The 15245-nt window shown below is 45.3% G+C and overlaps 2 long non-coding RNA genes across 2 annotated transcripts; one reads left to right on the plus strand and one right to left on the minus strand.

Annotated features, from left to right (window-relative positions):
• Positions 1-180: 180 nt before the first annotated feature.
• On the minus strand, positions 181-14101 carry LOC144171113 (uncharacterized). Its single transcript, XR_013322849.1, has 3 exons — positions 13935-14101; positions 1014-1182; positions 181-507 (listed from the first exon to the last, which is right to left on the minus strand). It is a non-coding gene; the product is annotated as an uncharacterized LOC144171113 (long non-coding RNA).
• On the plus strand, positions 4635-11484 carry LOC144171102 (uncharacterized). The gene is made up of 3 exons (XR_013322838.1): positions 4635-5229; positions 6751-7020; positions 9905-11484. It is a non-coding gene; the product is annotated as an uncharacterized LOC144171102 (long non-coding RNA).
• Positions 14102-15245: the final 1144 nt, after the last annotated feature.

The raw sequence follows: 15245 nt of genomic DNA on the forward strand, positions 1-15245 counted from the left end.
ACTTATCATTCACTTTTATTAACACCCGATTGTTATTTCTCCTATGTATTGCAACTAATGGGTAATAATAGGGCCCAAACGTCTGACCCCCCCCCCCCCCTCCTAAAAAAACGTTTAGGATACGTGTACTTGTATTTATTATTGGGCTCACTGCAGGTGAACCGATTTTCCAAGGTCCGGTATAAGACAAGCAGAATATGAAAACAATAAAACAAGTAGCAATGAGTGGGAACTCGTCCCTGGGCCTCTCGTAGCGGAGTGGCACTCGGAGGGTGCCCGGACCGCAGCCTGCCTCGACGACACAATCACGGTCCGCGAATGCACAGCGAGCAGAAAGCCGGCGTGAACACCCCGCTCTGTCGCGTTGTGGTCTCGGCTCGTGGCTGCTGAGGTGCACCCGCAGAAGCTGGCCGGCCCGTCCCATCAAAACAATTGCAGGCACTCAGCAAGCGCCTGCATGGAGCCCAAGTGGATTCGTACTGGCGTCTTCGACCACATTGCGAAAGCCTGCGTATTGCAATTTTTTTATTTCAGTTTGAAGGGTGCGGTGGGCACAGGTGCGCAACGCACTTCACTCGCCAAAATCGTTTTAAGGCTACACCGCGGAAGTTTGCCTTGGCAGACATGCGCCCTTGTTCATCGGGCAGATGCTTCCCCAATTACGGGCCAAACAGGTACAGATGAAACGCTGGCCGCAAAGATGTATCCTTGCCTCCGTGCTTATAGAAGCAGCGAAAGCGGTACTCGGCTACCGATTGGCCCCACAACAGACACGCAATGAGCTGGTCCACTTCAAGATTGACGCGCTGTTCTTCCTGGCAATCAAAACAGTTTTGTTGCTATTACCGAAGCAAATCCCCCTCATACCATGGTTGGGAGTGAAAAACGCGCCTCTAACGCTGCAAAAGGTTGCGAGAAGTGGAATCGGGCGCAACAGCGAGAGCAACTGTACAAGTGAGCGTTTCAGGGCCCGTTCAACGTTCCGAGCGGCGTTGAGGTCACAGGCTGCCCACCTACAAGGCTGCTATCCTGCAAGGAAGCCGAGTGGTCGCTGCGAGGTTGCCGCCGTCACACCCGAGCATGGCTCCTTCCGGCAGCTCGCTAAAAGTCCCCGGCATTCGGCCGGCGCCCAGCCTGCGCGTCTCGCTGAGGTAGCTGGCAGCCGTGGACCGCAACAGGGGGCTGCGTAGTGCGTGTGCATAGCGCAGTGAGTAAATACTTCTCCATGGTGCACGGCACACAGGGCTCGCTACGCGAGTTGTGCTCTCGAATCACCCGGGAAGACAGTAGCTGCTAAAGTAGTTGCGCATACCCGCATTGGGTGTCGGACAATGTTTTGTAAACACGAATGTTCCTGTTTCTGTTTGCAAAACGTTGTCCAACATCCCGATGCGGGCATTCGCAGCTCTGTGGGTGTGCATCACTTTGGAAGTATAACGGCAGCACCAGCCATTCATGCGCGACACCGCAGGCGCTTAGGCTGAAGGTTTCGCTTTGAATACGTCGACCTGTACCCGCGCCTTGAAGCACGTTGAGTACAGCACGCTTCTCAATGGGCGCCGTTTGACGATGTTAGACTAACGTAAACATGACGTAACGTTAATGTCATATGCTTAAGACTACACACTAAACTTTTTAACACCTTTAAAGGTGCTAAAAGGGTGCACTCAACATTTTGCACCCTTTTTGCACCTTTTAAGGACTAAAACATTGCTCCGGCACCCAATCATGAGGGTGCCACATATTAAGGGGTGTAAATCTTAACATTTTTACACCCTTTAAGGTGCAAGGAGGGTGTACTGAACATTTTGCACCCTTTTTGCACCTTTCAAGCACCCAAATATTGCTCGGGCACCCCACCTCGAGGGTGCCAAAATTCAGGGGTGTAATCAACAGTTTCATAGGGTGCTACGACCGTTAAAGGGGTGCTAAAAAGTATTTCTTCTCGATTGGGGTGTTACCACGGCACCTTATCGTTAGGGTGCCTAAAAGAACGGTGTGTGAATGCAAGCATGCAAAATTGCACAAAAACAGGCTGAATGTTTAAACCGCACATTGCACTATTTCACCGCCCGTTGAGAGAATAAATATGAACTCTCCACATAGACCAGGGGAAAGGCTCTAAAATTGCTGTTCGTAAATTGAACAAAACGTGCTGAATGTTTAAATTCCACTCTGCACTAATCTACTGCTTCGAGTGTATCACAAGGTTCGTTTCGATGTCTGGGTGCACGGGAAGGAAAGGCTACAAAATGCCTCTTGTAGTCCTATAAATAAAACTTTTACGCGAGGCATCGGTGTCCTCAACGAAATCGAATTTACCTAAGAATTTGTTCCCGTATTATTATGCCCCGGGCAAAAATTCCAACAAGACTTTCTTGTTGGGCTCACAGCACGCCTGTGGGGCCAATACGAAGTTCTGTCGGCACTCTATCGTTCCAATAGCCTAGTCTTCCAACAGGGAGTTTAACCTTGATGGCGTTTGTGGGGCCAATAAGAAGCTCTGTCGGCACTCTATCGTCCCAACAGCGTAGTCTTCCAACAGGGAGTTTAACCGTGATGGCGTTTACCGGCTCGCCAACACGATAAGTCAACGCCAACAGACGCCTCGTTCGTAATCAGCGGCGCGAGCGCGCCATCAGACAGAACCGACAGACGCCCTGAAGGTGGTTTTTAGGGCCTAAACAGCAGCGTCTATGTCTGGCATAGACGCTAGACGTCAACGTTTGTGTTCTGAATTTTCCCTTCAGTAAGTAACAGTCAGACGGACGATAACATATATGTGAAGATATGCTTTGGCTCATACCACGGCAAGCGCAATCGTTTGTGGCTGCAGCCTCGGTTGCTCTTCGTCCACAACAAACTGAATCGGCTGTACAGCTTTCTTCGAGGGCGTGTATGCAGGGGTTCTATCTTCCTTTTTTGCGCAGGCCGACGGGGGCGGTCGTGTAAAATCATTTTCGCTCGTCGCTGCCGTAGGGTTGCCACCTTCCTGGTTTTGGACCGGCCCGACCGGTTTTTTAAACAGCGGGCCGGTTGCCGGTCCATATCTAAAACCAGCCGTCATCAGCCGGTTTTTTGGCTTTTGTGCCGTGATTATGCCCGTTTTGGCGTTTTATAAGCGTCAATTCAACAACGAAGACGATAAATACGTGTCGACAAGCATAGGCGTGCGCACAGGGGGCCCATGCCTTGCCGATGTAACACATGAAAGTAAAATTTCTGTTCAGAAATAGTTTGTGTGTGTTGCAATTCCATCACATTGAAATAAAAATTTTATAACCATCCCTCTTTGCACTGCGTTCGCACCGCAAGGCCTTCAGTGAGAAGAGGTCGGGAGTTGCTCTGGGGGGGAGGGGGGGGGGGCGCAGCGGTAAGACTTTGCCCCCCCAAATTGAGAACTCTGCGCACGCCTATGTCGACAAGCTGCGCAAAGACACGCGAGCAGAGAAAATACGCGGGCGAGCGCGCTGCCTCAGATGGAGGGGGACCTAAGGGAAGAACAAAATAACGAAATTCTACCGCCGCGGTCAGCAATTGCGGTTACTTTTCAGTGAAGCACATGCAGAGCGATTAACCAAGCTCTCAATCACTTTCAGTACAAACGTTATGTTGATTTCTCTCTAAGAAAACACTACAATAAATGGCACTGCATGTTAAAAAACATGGCGTCTTTTTTCAACACAATCCCCCCCCCCCCCCCCCCCCCCCCCCCCCCCGGAAGGCCCGTTTTTTTTTTCGGGGAAAGGTTGTAACCCTACGCTGCTGTTCTGCCTACCTGCTTGCTGTACCTATTACGTCGCCGCCACCGCAAATCCCCACTTGTTACAAACTCAGAGGTTTTCGCACTGTTAGCAGTCGTTTTACACGATGGGTTTGATGCGCCTGACATGCCAGGAGTGACATCGCTTGTAGTATTAGAGCGACGTTGCTTGTCTGCAAGACGGTGCCGGTCAAACAAGCGTTATCAACGCCATAATTCTAACGGCACACTCCATTTATTTCGTGGCTGCCGTGGCTTGCGCAGAAAAGGTCGGGTTGACTGCGATAGCTTTTCTTGAGTCAAATAATGGAGCTTTGGCTCAATCGCTTGCAGCGCTAGCAATGCGGCCTCGTCTGCAAGACCGGTGCGTGAGAAACAAGCGTTAGGACAGCCAGAATTTCAAAAATGCAGCATAAACTAGACCATCGTTAAAGGAGGCGATGACTAGACACAAGCAACAATATTCGTTGACAACTTACGTAAGTATAGAGTTGTTTTAGGCGCCCCGAACACCGCCCAGTGCCCGGAGCTTACGTGGCTACCCATTTTGGAGAAATTGTCTTCTTTCGATGTTTATAATAGTTTTCGCCAACCGAAGTTCGGTGAGCGGGTTTTAAACCGACACTGATGCGTTTTAGAACAGCATTGTAGACACTGTAGGGACTGTTTGTTCAATGTGCAATAAAAAAAAAAAAAAAAAAAAAAAAAAAAAAAAAAAGCCGACATAGCTGTTTGTTAATGCGTCCGTTTACTGTTTTGTAGGTCAATGGTTCGATTCCTCGTCGAACGTGTTTTTTTTTTTTTTTTTTTACGTGAGGGTTTCATTAGCTCCTTTTTTAACGACCAGGGTAAGGACCTGTTCCTTGCTTTCTATCACGCCGACATTTACCGCCCTCTTCCTAAACCCAAAGTAGCTCGTTTTCTCGCACGTTCTCTCTTGAGAAGCCCGCCGTGAAAACAAAACCAAAACAAACGTCAAACCTCTTTACAATATCAGTATATATGTCAATTACTTTATGTGTATTCACTTTTTGTGTTTAAAAACCTTAAATTTAAGTTATAAACACATTTCAGACTTTGAAAGCAGAAAGATAATTACCAACATTACAGTAGTAACACAATTTTCGTCAAACATAGAGGTGCTGCATTTGAAGTCTGGCAACTATCTCTCACTTTTGTGTGTGTTTTTTCATGGCGTTTTGTGCCGAGTGGTTGGTGGCGTGATTTAATCTGTTTTATCTATTTCAAGCTTAAATCATAGTTATAGAAGCTTTATGGGTGATGTCTACCCTTCTAACCTACGCGTGTGTTGAACATGGGGACCCCGGAAGAACGATCATCGCCGGATAAAATACTGCGCGTCAAAAGTGGATGACATTGCATCAGAACAAAGCGTGTTCGTGTGTCCGCGAGATGAAGACGACAGTGAAGGAGAATTTTACGTTGGAAACATCGTTTTTGCTCGGGTAAGTACGCATTTTTTATTATTCTGTGTTTGGTTGGAACGAGTTCTGGTGTTTATGGGTCAGTAATTCGCTGGACCCCCATCTCGTTTGCTCTGAGAGCCTACGTGAGTTAGTATACTTGTTTGGCGCCCAGTCCACCGTTTCCGCAGAAGTCAGCATCAATTTACGCTGAAGCTAGACCTTGGCTACGATGCTCGCGCTATGGTACACGGCTGCTAATAATTTCACATCACGCCAGGCTCTTTAACACCGGGGCGTTTGTTTGTGTCTCTCAAACAGTACCTTTGCGGTTGCAGATCGCAGTCGCAATTTCGCGTGAGTGGCACAACGCTGTGATTAGTCCTCCCTCGTGAATACCCGTGGTATACCAAGAAATAACATGAACAGGAGGTTCCCTGGAAGTGCATGTGAAAACGCGTACACGTGATTCCATGGCTGGCGTCTCCCCCCCCCCCCCCCCCCCCCCCCTTCACGAATTCCGTGCAGTGCGCTTCGCAGCTATTGCGCTCGCGAGACCGGCGACCGTACGCCTCGCGGTCTTCGGGCCGCGATATGTGTGCTGTTCTCGTGAAGCTCGACAACAGCGAAATTGCCGTACTCGCTCGCCAACGCGCCCCGACAGCGTACGCGTCGACCGGGTGCTGACGGAGTTGTGCTGGAAGAAAAGCAGGCAAGAGATGAGGGCGCACGAGGTGTAGTTAAACATGAGAATTTACAAAGTGCAAGGTGGAGAAAATAGTATGCAAGGGCCGGAAACGGTGAGAGAGTTCGGGCCGCGCGCCAGCGAGCGAGTGCGGTAATTTACGTTGCCGAGTTTCACGAGTCCGGCACGAATATGACGACGCCCGTCTGAGAGTTCATAGAGGTATAGAATTCACATACGTGCAAATTGAAGGTGAAATGCGCGCATGTGGCCTCGCAGGGAGTTAGCATAGTCTAGGGGTAGTGGGGGAGATTTCACAACGCCTACGAGGCGCCTGCCGATTCTGTCAGAGTAGCTCTCGGGAAGTCTGGGGCTTGATATCAGAGGCATATGTATTGTTTAAATTAGTGCAGAAAATTGAGCCAATTCGCAAGTTCTCATTTTCGCAAAACCGCAGGCCATACAGAGACTAACAAGAAAGCTGTAGGCACTCACTCAACTCGATTTATATTGGAGAATTGAACGTGCAGATACAAGTCAGACATTGAAATGGAGGAGCCTCAACTATCACACACCAGTTCCGATTGAAAGCAAGGGATACAGATGAGCTGCTAGCATGCGTTCCATGCAAATTAGCTCAGTAGCTAGCTTTGCATATATCATGCATACCCCACTCACAGTACCTGCGGGTATAATAAATACATTCTTACTGTGACCTAAATTTCACTTGGGGTGTTCCGGGAATGTTCTTATTAGTGCCTTGGAGGTTACTGTCTTTAAACGATTAAAAATCTACATGATGTAAGCATTCGTGCTTTGTGTGTGCTCTTCTTGTATTTCAACAAGTGTCAGCACACTCACAGATTATGCACCTGCAGGTGCTGCTGCTGGCTGTCCTGGGTCAGCTGCCTTCCAGTCCAGTTTCAAAGGCTTTGCCAGGGCCTCCCTTGGCCAACCGACACTGCACCTGCTGTACCCAAGTACTGCCTGGCCTTTCGTTGGTGCTCCGTACGCTTTGCCGCCAGGAATGGTCATTCATCCATCATCTGGCCGCTTGGACCACCCGTTCAGAAGTCAGCGCATTTGCTCGACACATCGGTCCAGGCACTGCTGCCATATCGGTGCACCCACCGATTATGTGTTTTCAGGTTAGTTATTGCATGTTGTGGAACTTGCCATGATGTATACCTGTTAGCAGTGCTGTGGCCTCTGATTATTTGAAACATTTTCATGAAGCAGTGCTGTGCGTATGGAGCGTGTCATTGCTTAGCAGAGATATTGAAGAGAATCTGGGGCTGACGACTAAAGGGCAAGAAGAGAAATTGAACTGACTTTGAAGCAAGTATTCGTATGTAATCAAGCCAAGCAAACATTTAGGATCTTTCGATATGGTTTTAAACTTGCAATACAAACTGGTCTACTTCAGATCATACTGGTAATAATCATACTATACCGAAAAGTACATCCCGCAGTCTGTAGAATTCTGACAGCGCTTTTTTCGCAGTCTCTCATGACAGGCACTAATCTCAATGGTTGGAAGATAGTCGAGGTAGCACCAGTCTTTAAATCAGGAGACGGTACTTCACCATTAAATTTCCCTAACAAGCACCATATGCAAGGTCAGGAAACATTTCATCCACTCTCAGGTTGCTAATTATTTATAAAATCACAATATCACATTCGAGTATCACCACGGTTTTCACAAGGGTTACTTGAGAAACACAACTTTCAGGATTTGTTCACGATCTACATTGATCCATTGACACAGGCTTACAAACTGCGGTAGTTTTTCTCGATTTTTCTAAAGCATTCAATCGCATTGCACACCACAGACTACTTCTCAAACTTCACCCTAATGTCCTCACTTGAGCAAAAGATTTTCATTCTTCTCAAATGCAGTTTACTTCTAATAACTATATACTTCTTTTGCTCGTGCCACTTTGTTGTCCCCCCAGGCAGGTTGCTTGGTCTATCTTCCATGTTGCATATCCTCCCATGTAGGTCTATTTGCAGATGATGTTGTAATTTATCACACAATTTCTTTCAACTACTACCGTCAATGCTTTCAATCTGATCTTAACACAATTAACTCCTGGTGCTGCAAATGGCTAATGTCGCTTATCTCTAAAACAAAGTGCATGACTTTAACGGTGGCAAGTCTCGGATTGTAAATACTTACTTCATTAACAACAGCCTGATTACCTCTTGAGACAAAGGTGTTTTGGTAGGCCGGTAGGGGAGGGGGGATTGCATGGTGGATTTCAAAAGGTACATCGATTGGGAAAATAAGACGTGTGATTAATATTTTCATTTGCACTCCAAAACTCGCTTTATTTCATATGTTTAACCCACTGCCGTGGCTAGGGTGGTGTGCTGTGGAGGCGAATGTCGGTTAGATACCGCTTGGTGTGGCCGCTTTTCAGATGGAGGCAACACGTAAAGACGCCCGTGTTTGGAGATTTCGATGCGCACAAAAATACCCAGATGGTCAAAATTAATGCGAAGCCTTCCCCTACAGTGCTCCCCATATCCCAAGTGTAGCTTTGGCGTGTTAAACCACCGTTTTTTTTTTCATGTTTTTGGTATAGTACCAGCTGCTGTAGCAGGTGCAACTTAAAGGTAAAATTATACATAATGTTTCCAAGAGCTAAATATAAAGGCCATATTGAAGTGCGTTTATGGGTCTATCTCATAGCAGTAGTGAAAGGTTATATACTCTGGTGCAGGTTAAGAACGCCAATGGCTCATGTGGTGTAGTCCAGTGTTTGACGGAATGCCGTGTAGGCAGGTAAAAGCATTATTGCAGTGATGAAACGTAGGTCACTGACCAAGTCAAGAAAGCCATTTAACGGTTTGTTGCTTGTTCACCGTGAGCATGTGTCGTGGAAAATGAAGCTATATATTGGGCATTACGCGGCGCAATGAGTTTGCGTAGATATGGTGCAGATTGCCATCCATTATGTTGATAATGTTGGGCGTCGTCTGAACAATGAGGGACTCGAGCAGTAATCGAGAAGATAGATTGCACTCAGTTGTCAGTAATTTTGTCTTGTTCCAGTCGACCACGTGTCCCGTCCTCTCACGGTGCTCTGCCAGTGGACTTGTTTTTGCATGGCCCTTGTTCACTTCGTTCCAGTGCTGCATTAATCTTCTGTGCAGATTGCCCGTTTCGCCAATGTACACTGATTTGCATTCAGCGCATGGAATCTAATAAACAATACCCGGAAGCTTGGAGCGTGAGAGGGGGTCTCTCACGCTGACAATGTCAGAACGCAGCTTGCTAGTGGGCACATGCACAATGTATGCACTGCGTGTCTTGAAAATGTGTGCGAGAGTTTCACCGATGTGTGGGACGTAGGTAATTGCTGCACGTTTTGATGCAGTCGTTGTCCTGAATATAATGCCTAAAGCATTATATTCAGAAAGAAGCGAAGAGGGCGACTAGCAAGAATCCACATTGACATTAGCAGGCAGAAGCGTCCACAAGGCCTGTGTCAAAACGTGCTGCAATTCTCGTCCTACACATCAATCAAACTTTCGCACGCATTTTCAAGAAACACATTGTGCACATCGTGCAGGTGCCCACTAGCAAGCTATGTTCTGACATTGTCAGCGTGAAAGACCCCCTCTCACGCTTCAAGCTTCCAGGTGTTGTTTATGTTTTGAACAAAAAAAGTGCCATTTAAACGTGACACCTCCTTCCTTGCCGATTTCTGATGCCTGATTGTTCAGTTTGTGGGGATACGTTTAGCAGATTGCTCACATGTCTAACCTGTATTTGTGCTTGAGCAGTCAAACGCTGATGTTAGCAGTGAAGTAGGTGAAAATTGTAGTTTGATTGTAGTTGTGTGCAGATTACCTACATTGTGTTAATTCGTAGAAAAGCAAAATTGAGGTAACCCTGCTTACTGTTCCGCATTGCAGCATTTTATTATGCGAACGTTAAGGAGTTCAGCTTCTTGTTAAAGGTGAAATAAACAGTGGTACAAAAAGAAGAGCATCTACTAAACAGAAATATCTTCACAATCGCAGGATGCCAACGGTCCGCCTACCAACTTGTGTCCTGCATCGTTTCTGCTGGCTGGAGCGGTTCATGGAGCATTTTCCAGCTTCTCAAAGTTTGTGGTCAAGCGCTCCTCCAAGTGAAAGATGCCGCAGAGGGATCTTTTGTTTTAATGCCACAATTTCACGTGCTCAGCAGCAAATTTACTCGTAAGGCTTTTTAAATATTCATCACCCAAGAGGGCATGTTACCTTCGTCTTCGGTGGAATGTGTCTGCACTCAGGTTATTTGTGACAGAAACAAGTGGACCACGTCATGAGAGTCATTGAGGCCTTGTTGATTGTGCATGCTTCTGAAATGACATTTTCATTAAGCTGAATACTTTCCACATATTACGATTTGTGAACAAATTATGGTAAAAGTCATGATTAGTTGTACTACACTGCAGGAAGGAAATGCCAACATACGTTTTAAGCACCTCTGATATTTCAGATCGTTGGCTGGTGAGCAATAAAACAAAACTGAAATTTTTTTAAAGTAAAATCAAATATTCGTTGTCACCAGTGCATGACCATAGTAAAAGCTATCTAGTCCCCAAATTTAGAATTAGACACGAAATGCCAAGAAAAATAGGGAAATAAACTAGACAGCTGGCTACAATAAACCAATTCGTAAAATTCCTCAATGTCTATCAAGTGATGATTCAGGCGGGTTAGTTAAGATGTCAGTGGGTTTACACACCCAACTTGCAGGGAAGCACATGAGCTCCCAATATAAACATGTTTTTAGTGAAGACCGTCTTCCTTCATTAAGCTGCTTTGCACATTGATGCCAGTCTGATAAATGTCCTGAATTTTTGTTATGATCAATCTTTGTATGGGAACCATATATTTTTATATGATGTCGCTGTGTATTTCTGAAACTGTATCTAGTCACTAATTCCAATTTGTCGTGGTCAGGTTTTTTCAACTAATTCGTAGCTTTTTTAACAATTATGGTATATTTTGTGTGCCTAAAGGAATGCCTCATTGCATGTTTAGCCTATGTAGTGTTGTTGAAAGCGGACATTTTGCTTCAAAGTGGAATGTCGGGCTAGCAACAAGGTACTTCGCGTGCTGCTCACTTTCATTCATGCCATTATTTTTTATATTATCATTTAAAATTAAAAGCCAACCAATTTGCTGTCGTTTTAATTTTGTCACCTACTTTATACTTTCTTTTTTTTTCAACTTTGTGTAAGGATTGACTATCCATATTTTTATGATACCAAGGCGTTGGACTGGGCTAGCTGGTACATGTTTGAATGGATGAAAAACCATAGGAAAACCTAGGACACAGAAGAGAACGACGGGACAAACTTGTGCCGTCATTCTGTTTTAACTGTTTCCTGTGTTTACCACTGGTTTTTTATGCATTCAAACATTTTTTATGAGTTTGTTGAACAGTGATTAGTTTAGGTGTGTTCAAACAATTGTTGGCTGCGAAGGCTCCCTGTAGCATTTGTATAGGTGCTCTCTGCTTTTTTTTAAGCCAATACCCCACCACCAGTCTTCATGAGGTGGTCTTTTGTAGAAATAAGTTGAAATAAATATTTGTTTGCATTGCTTTACATGTTTTGAAAGAATTTCTTGTTCATTCTTGTTTCATTCAACCCCGTTTCAGAATCCTGCTTAAGGCATTTCCTCTGTTATTTTTTTTCAGAACCAGGAAGGGTGCTCATCCTCGGTTCTTGCTGAAGCAGCAGTATCCATACTTCACACGTGAGCTCTGAACACACAGTAATTATGGTATGAAACATTCTACCAGTATAAGCCTGCTTTGTAGACGTCATTGTAGATGTCAAAGCTCTTGACAGTGTAGTCCAATGTCTGGTGTAACGGGCAATGTCTACAACTTGTAAAAATTAATTTTGTGGCTATAATGTTTGTGATTATTTTAAAATGCACGTCAACTACTATTACGAATCGCTGTCTAAATTGGCAGCCATTTTCCTGGTGGATACAGAAAGTGAAAAAGTGCATGTGTAGAGATTTCAGTGCACCTTAAATGTCCCAAATTTGCTAAAACTAATCAAAAGCCCTCCTTGTGGTGCACTTCATATCCCATGTACAGTTTTGCGTAAAAACAGCTAAAAATTTATGATCAATTTAAACTTATTTTAATGTTTTTAAATGCAAATATTCTCAGTTTAAGCTGCCATATTTAGAGTAAAATATTTTGTAACAATTATATAGCTACCAAAGGTTTACAGAAAAGCTTTTTGCTTTTGGTTGTGCACCTTCTTATCAAAAGAAAAATGTTGTTAAGAAAGGCAGAAGAAACCCAACTATGGAAATTAGCAAACCCTAAAGCTGCGGATAGAATGAATGTTTTGTAGAGAATCTTTTGCTGATTTCAGTTCTAGTCAACTCTAAAAAAGTCTATCGACGTAGAATGCTTACCGTGAGGCACCTCGTAATACTAGCCAAAACTAATGGGTCCTGGCTGTTGGCTTTTCATTTGCAACAGTGACAAATGACCCCACATCCACCGGCAGGAACATAATGCAAGGCACCATGTACAAGCTAGCCTCATGATAAAATAATGTTTTCTGAACAATGGCATTACATTTCAACCATGGGCTTCACCAGGGAACTTGTATGCATTGTTCTGTGATGTTTGCAGTTCTTGTTATTGCTATGTGGGGTCATTTAGTCTAAAGGTATGTTTATAAAACTCCAAATACCACCAAACCTTGCAAGTGCTGTACCATATGAATATTTTTCCGTAAAGCAAAAAGAATAATGCAAACGAAAATAAATGGCTTGGGTACCCAACTTTTATAAGTAGATTATGAGCCGCAGTACGGAGGGAACTATATTATGAGCCGCATTACGGAGGAAACTATACATTTTGCGTTTGGTCTTCCTTGATATTGAACCTTCCTGCTCAGCTCAAGAATAAGGCACTAAACATTGCAGGTAGCTACCTTGATTGGAAGTTTGATGCAATACTAAGAAGCCAAGGGTTTTAAGGTTCAAGGAAGTTTTGTGTGGTTGATGTGTTGCACACCTAATTGCTTTCACTGCACAGCATGGTTAGGCTCTGCAGTGAATCTCGAAGGATGTGTACTGCAGTTCGGCAAAGTGAACATATAATTGGTTTTTTACGAAGTTTTGGGTAATCAACTACCTCTAAAGTTATGTGGCTCCTGACTTTTTAAATTGATGTTTTAACAATCGGTGACACAAGTTCAAGGAAATTATCAGCTGATGTTGAGCTTCAATGGAATGTCTCACAGAACCGAGCTTGGAAAGCACGAATGTTTCATACCATAATCGTGTGTGATATTGTGCAATATGTGGTCTCACACCTGCTGCACCTGTGAACCGAGGATGACGCACCCGTTTTGTACCCCTTTAGGTGGGTGCTTTTGCAGAAGATGCTCCTACAGATTGGGGTGCTAAGTAGCACCCTAGGATACTTTTAGGCGGAAAAGGGTGTTTATAAGGCACCTGTCTTCTGGGGTGCTTCACAGAGGGTGCTCCTGCGGCGACAAAATCCAAGCACCCTAAAGGGCGTAAAATATTCAGTTTTTAGGGTGCTCCTGCGGCGACAAGCTGAAGCACCCTTTTGGGCGTAAAAATTTTTAGTGTGTAACGCTAGGTAACCAAGTTGAACCTTACGCCATACCAAACTTCATATTCATTGTCTGTGGAGCAGCGGGTACCGGCTGCTGACAATGTTGAACCTCAAAGCATGACAGGCCTATAGCCGGCCATCGCATACCCGGGTCACATCAGGTAAGTTAAAACTGGAAAATACGGGCAGCTTTATGAATTAGCCTCCGACCTTTTCACAAGAAATCGAAAGATATAGGCTAATGGTACTTTCGAACTAATTAATATATACTGTAATCTTGGTCCATATATAACTGCATGCCAAGTACTTTGCTTTTAGAAAAGTTTATGTACCTTTTAAGTATTTTCCGCACTTGCGTGGATCACGTTACAAGTTTCTGTATAGAGCATTAATAGAATTTTTCCAGTGGTCGCTTTTCGAGTAACGTGAAGGTAGTACCTCTTAACCTGTCGCCGACTCTCGATGAAGGGCTCTGCGTGCAGAGGTTCCAAATATGCGGCGAGTCCAGCAGCCAGACCTCGTAGACAAGCCCGTGCGACGCAATTAACGACTGTCGACAGTTGGAGGGGCGCTCCGTGATCTGCCGTCCTGGATGGCCAGAAAAATGCCGGAAATATAGCAGGAAACAGTTAACATGTAGGCTTTATGATTTCTATATGAAATACCTCTACTCACGTTTGTGAATGCCTAACAAACATTTTACACTGATGTCACTGCCTCTGCGTTACACTTAAAACAGAACTGGGCAATAGTATAGCGTATGGGTCTGAATTGGTATCCCCCTTGCAGCTCTGCGGTCAGCTAGGCCACTGTGAGCATATACTACATTGCTTATTGCGGCGGTGCCAAACAAACGATCGTGAACCAAAATATCGCCCGCATTTGGTGAAAAAAAAACTGGGGGGTGGGGGGGTGGGGGTGGGGGTACGGAATGCTGCATGCGCACCGTACCATGGTTGAGGAAGCGGCCTTCTACGCTGTGCGTGCGCGCGTATGGGTGTGTCTGTGCATGTGCGTGTGCGTGTGTGCGTGTGTGCGTGTGTGCGTGCGTGCATGGTCATTTGCCTGTGCCGGTGGTCATTTGCCTGTGCCGAAGACGAGCGAAGTGTGTCTATCCCTGCCGGATATTGCCCAATCACCTCTTAAATGGTTAGTTGGCGCCACCGATTGGGGCAGCTGTCGGCTCAATTGACAGCGACTCCCTTCCTGCGCGTGTAAACTGAAAGGGCTATCACGGTGGGTCGGTTCGATATGAATTTGATATTTCGCCCAAGCGGAAGTTCCTGGGGAGCACTGCAATTCTCCAGCAATATGCCAGAACACGCCCATGAGCTGCTCTCGTGCGTGAATAATAGCGCACACATTTCCATTTGCAAAAAAAGAAAAAGAAAAAAACGCACAATTACAATTTTACATGGGTACGCCCGTCAGCCGCTGGTTCGAGCAATTTCTTTTTTTTTTTTTTTCACGGATCACGGCAGATGTACTTGTACCACACTAGTCACTAGAATTACTAATTTTCAAGGCCTGAGAACATCACGATGGCTTTCTCTGAGTCGGATACTTAAGCTTAAGTGATCGCCCCTTCTTCACTTTAATGTGCAGTGGACTAACCTATCCAGGGCAAAGCCTAAACAGTGAAACGCAGGCTGTCCTGAGCTGGCCAAAGTTCAATTTTTTACTAGACTAAGATAAACGGCTCTATTACTCAGCTGGAACGAACGTGTACATGGTAAAGTTGCCTCGGCA

This window comes from Haemaphysalis longicornis, unplaced genomic scaffold (genome assembly GCF_048455015.1).
Source record: "Haemaphysalis longicornis isolate Haplotype H1 unplaced genomic scaffold, Haemaphysalis longicornis Haplotype H1 scaffold_1, whole genome shotgun sequence".
Taxonomy (NCBI): Eukaryota; Metazoa; Arthropoda; class Arachnida; order Ixodida; family Ixodidae; genus Haemaphysalis; species Haemaphysalis longicornis.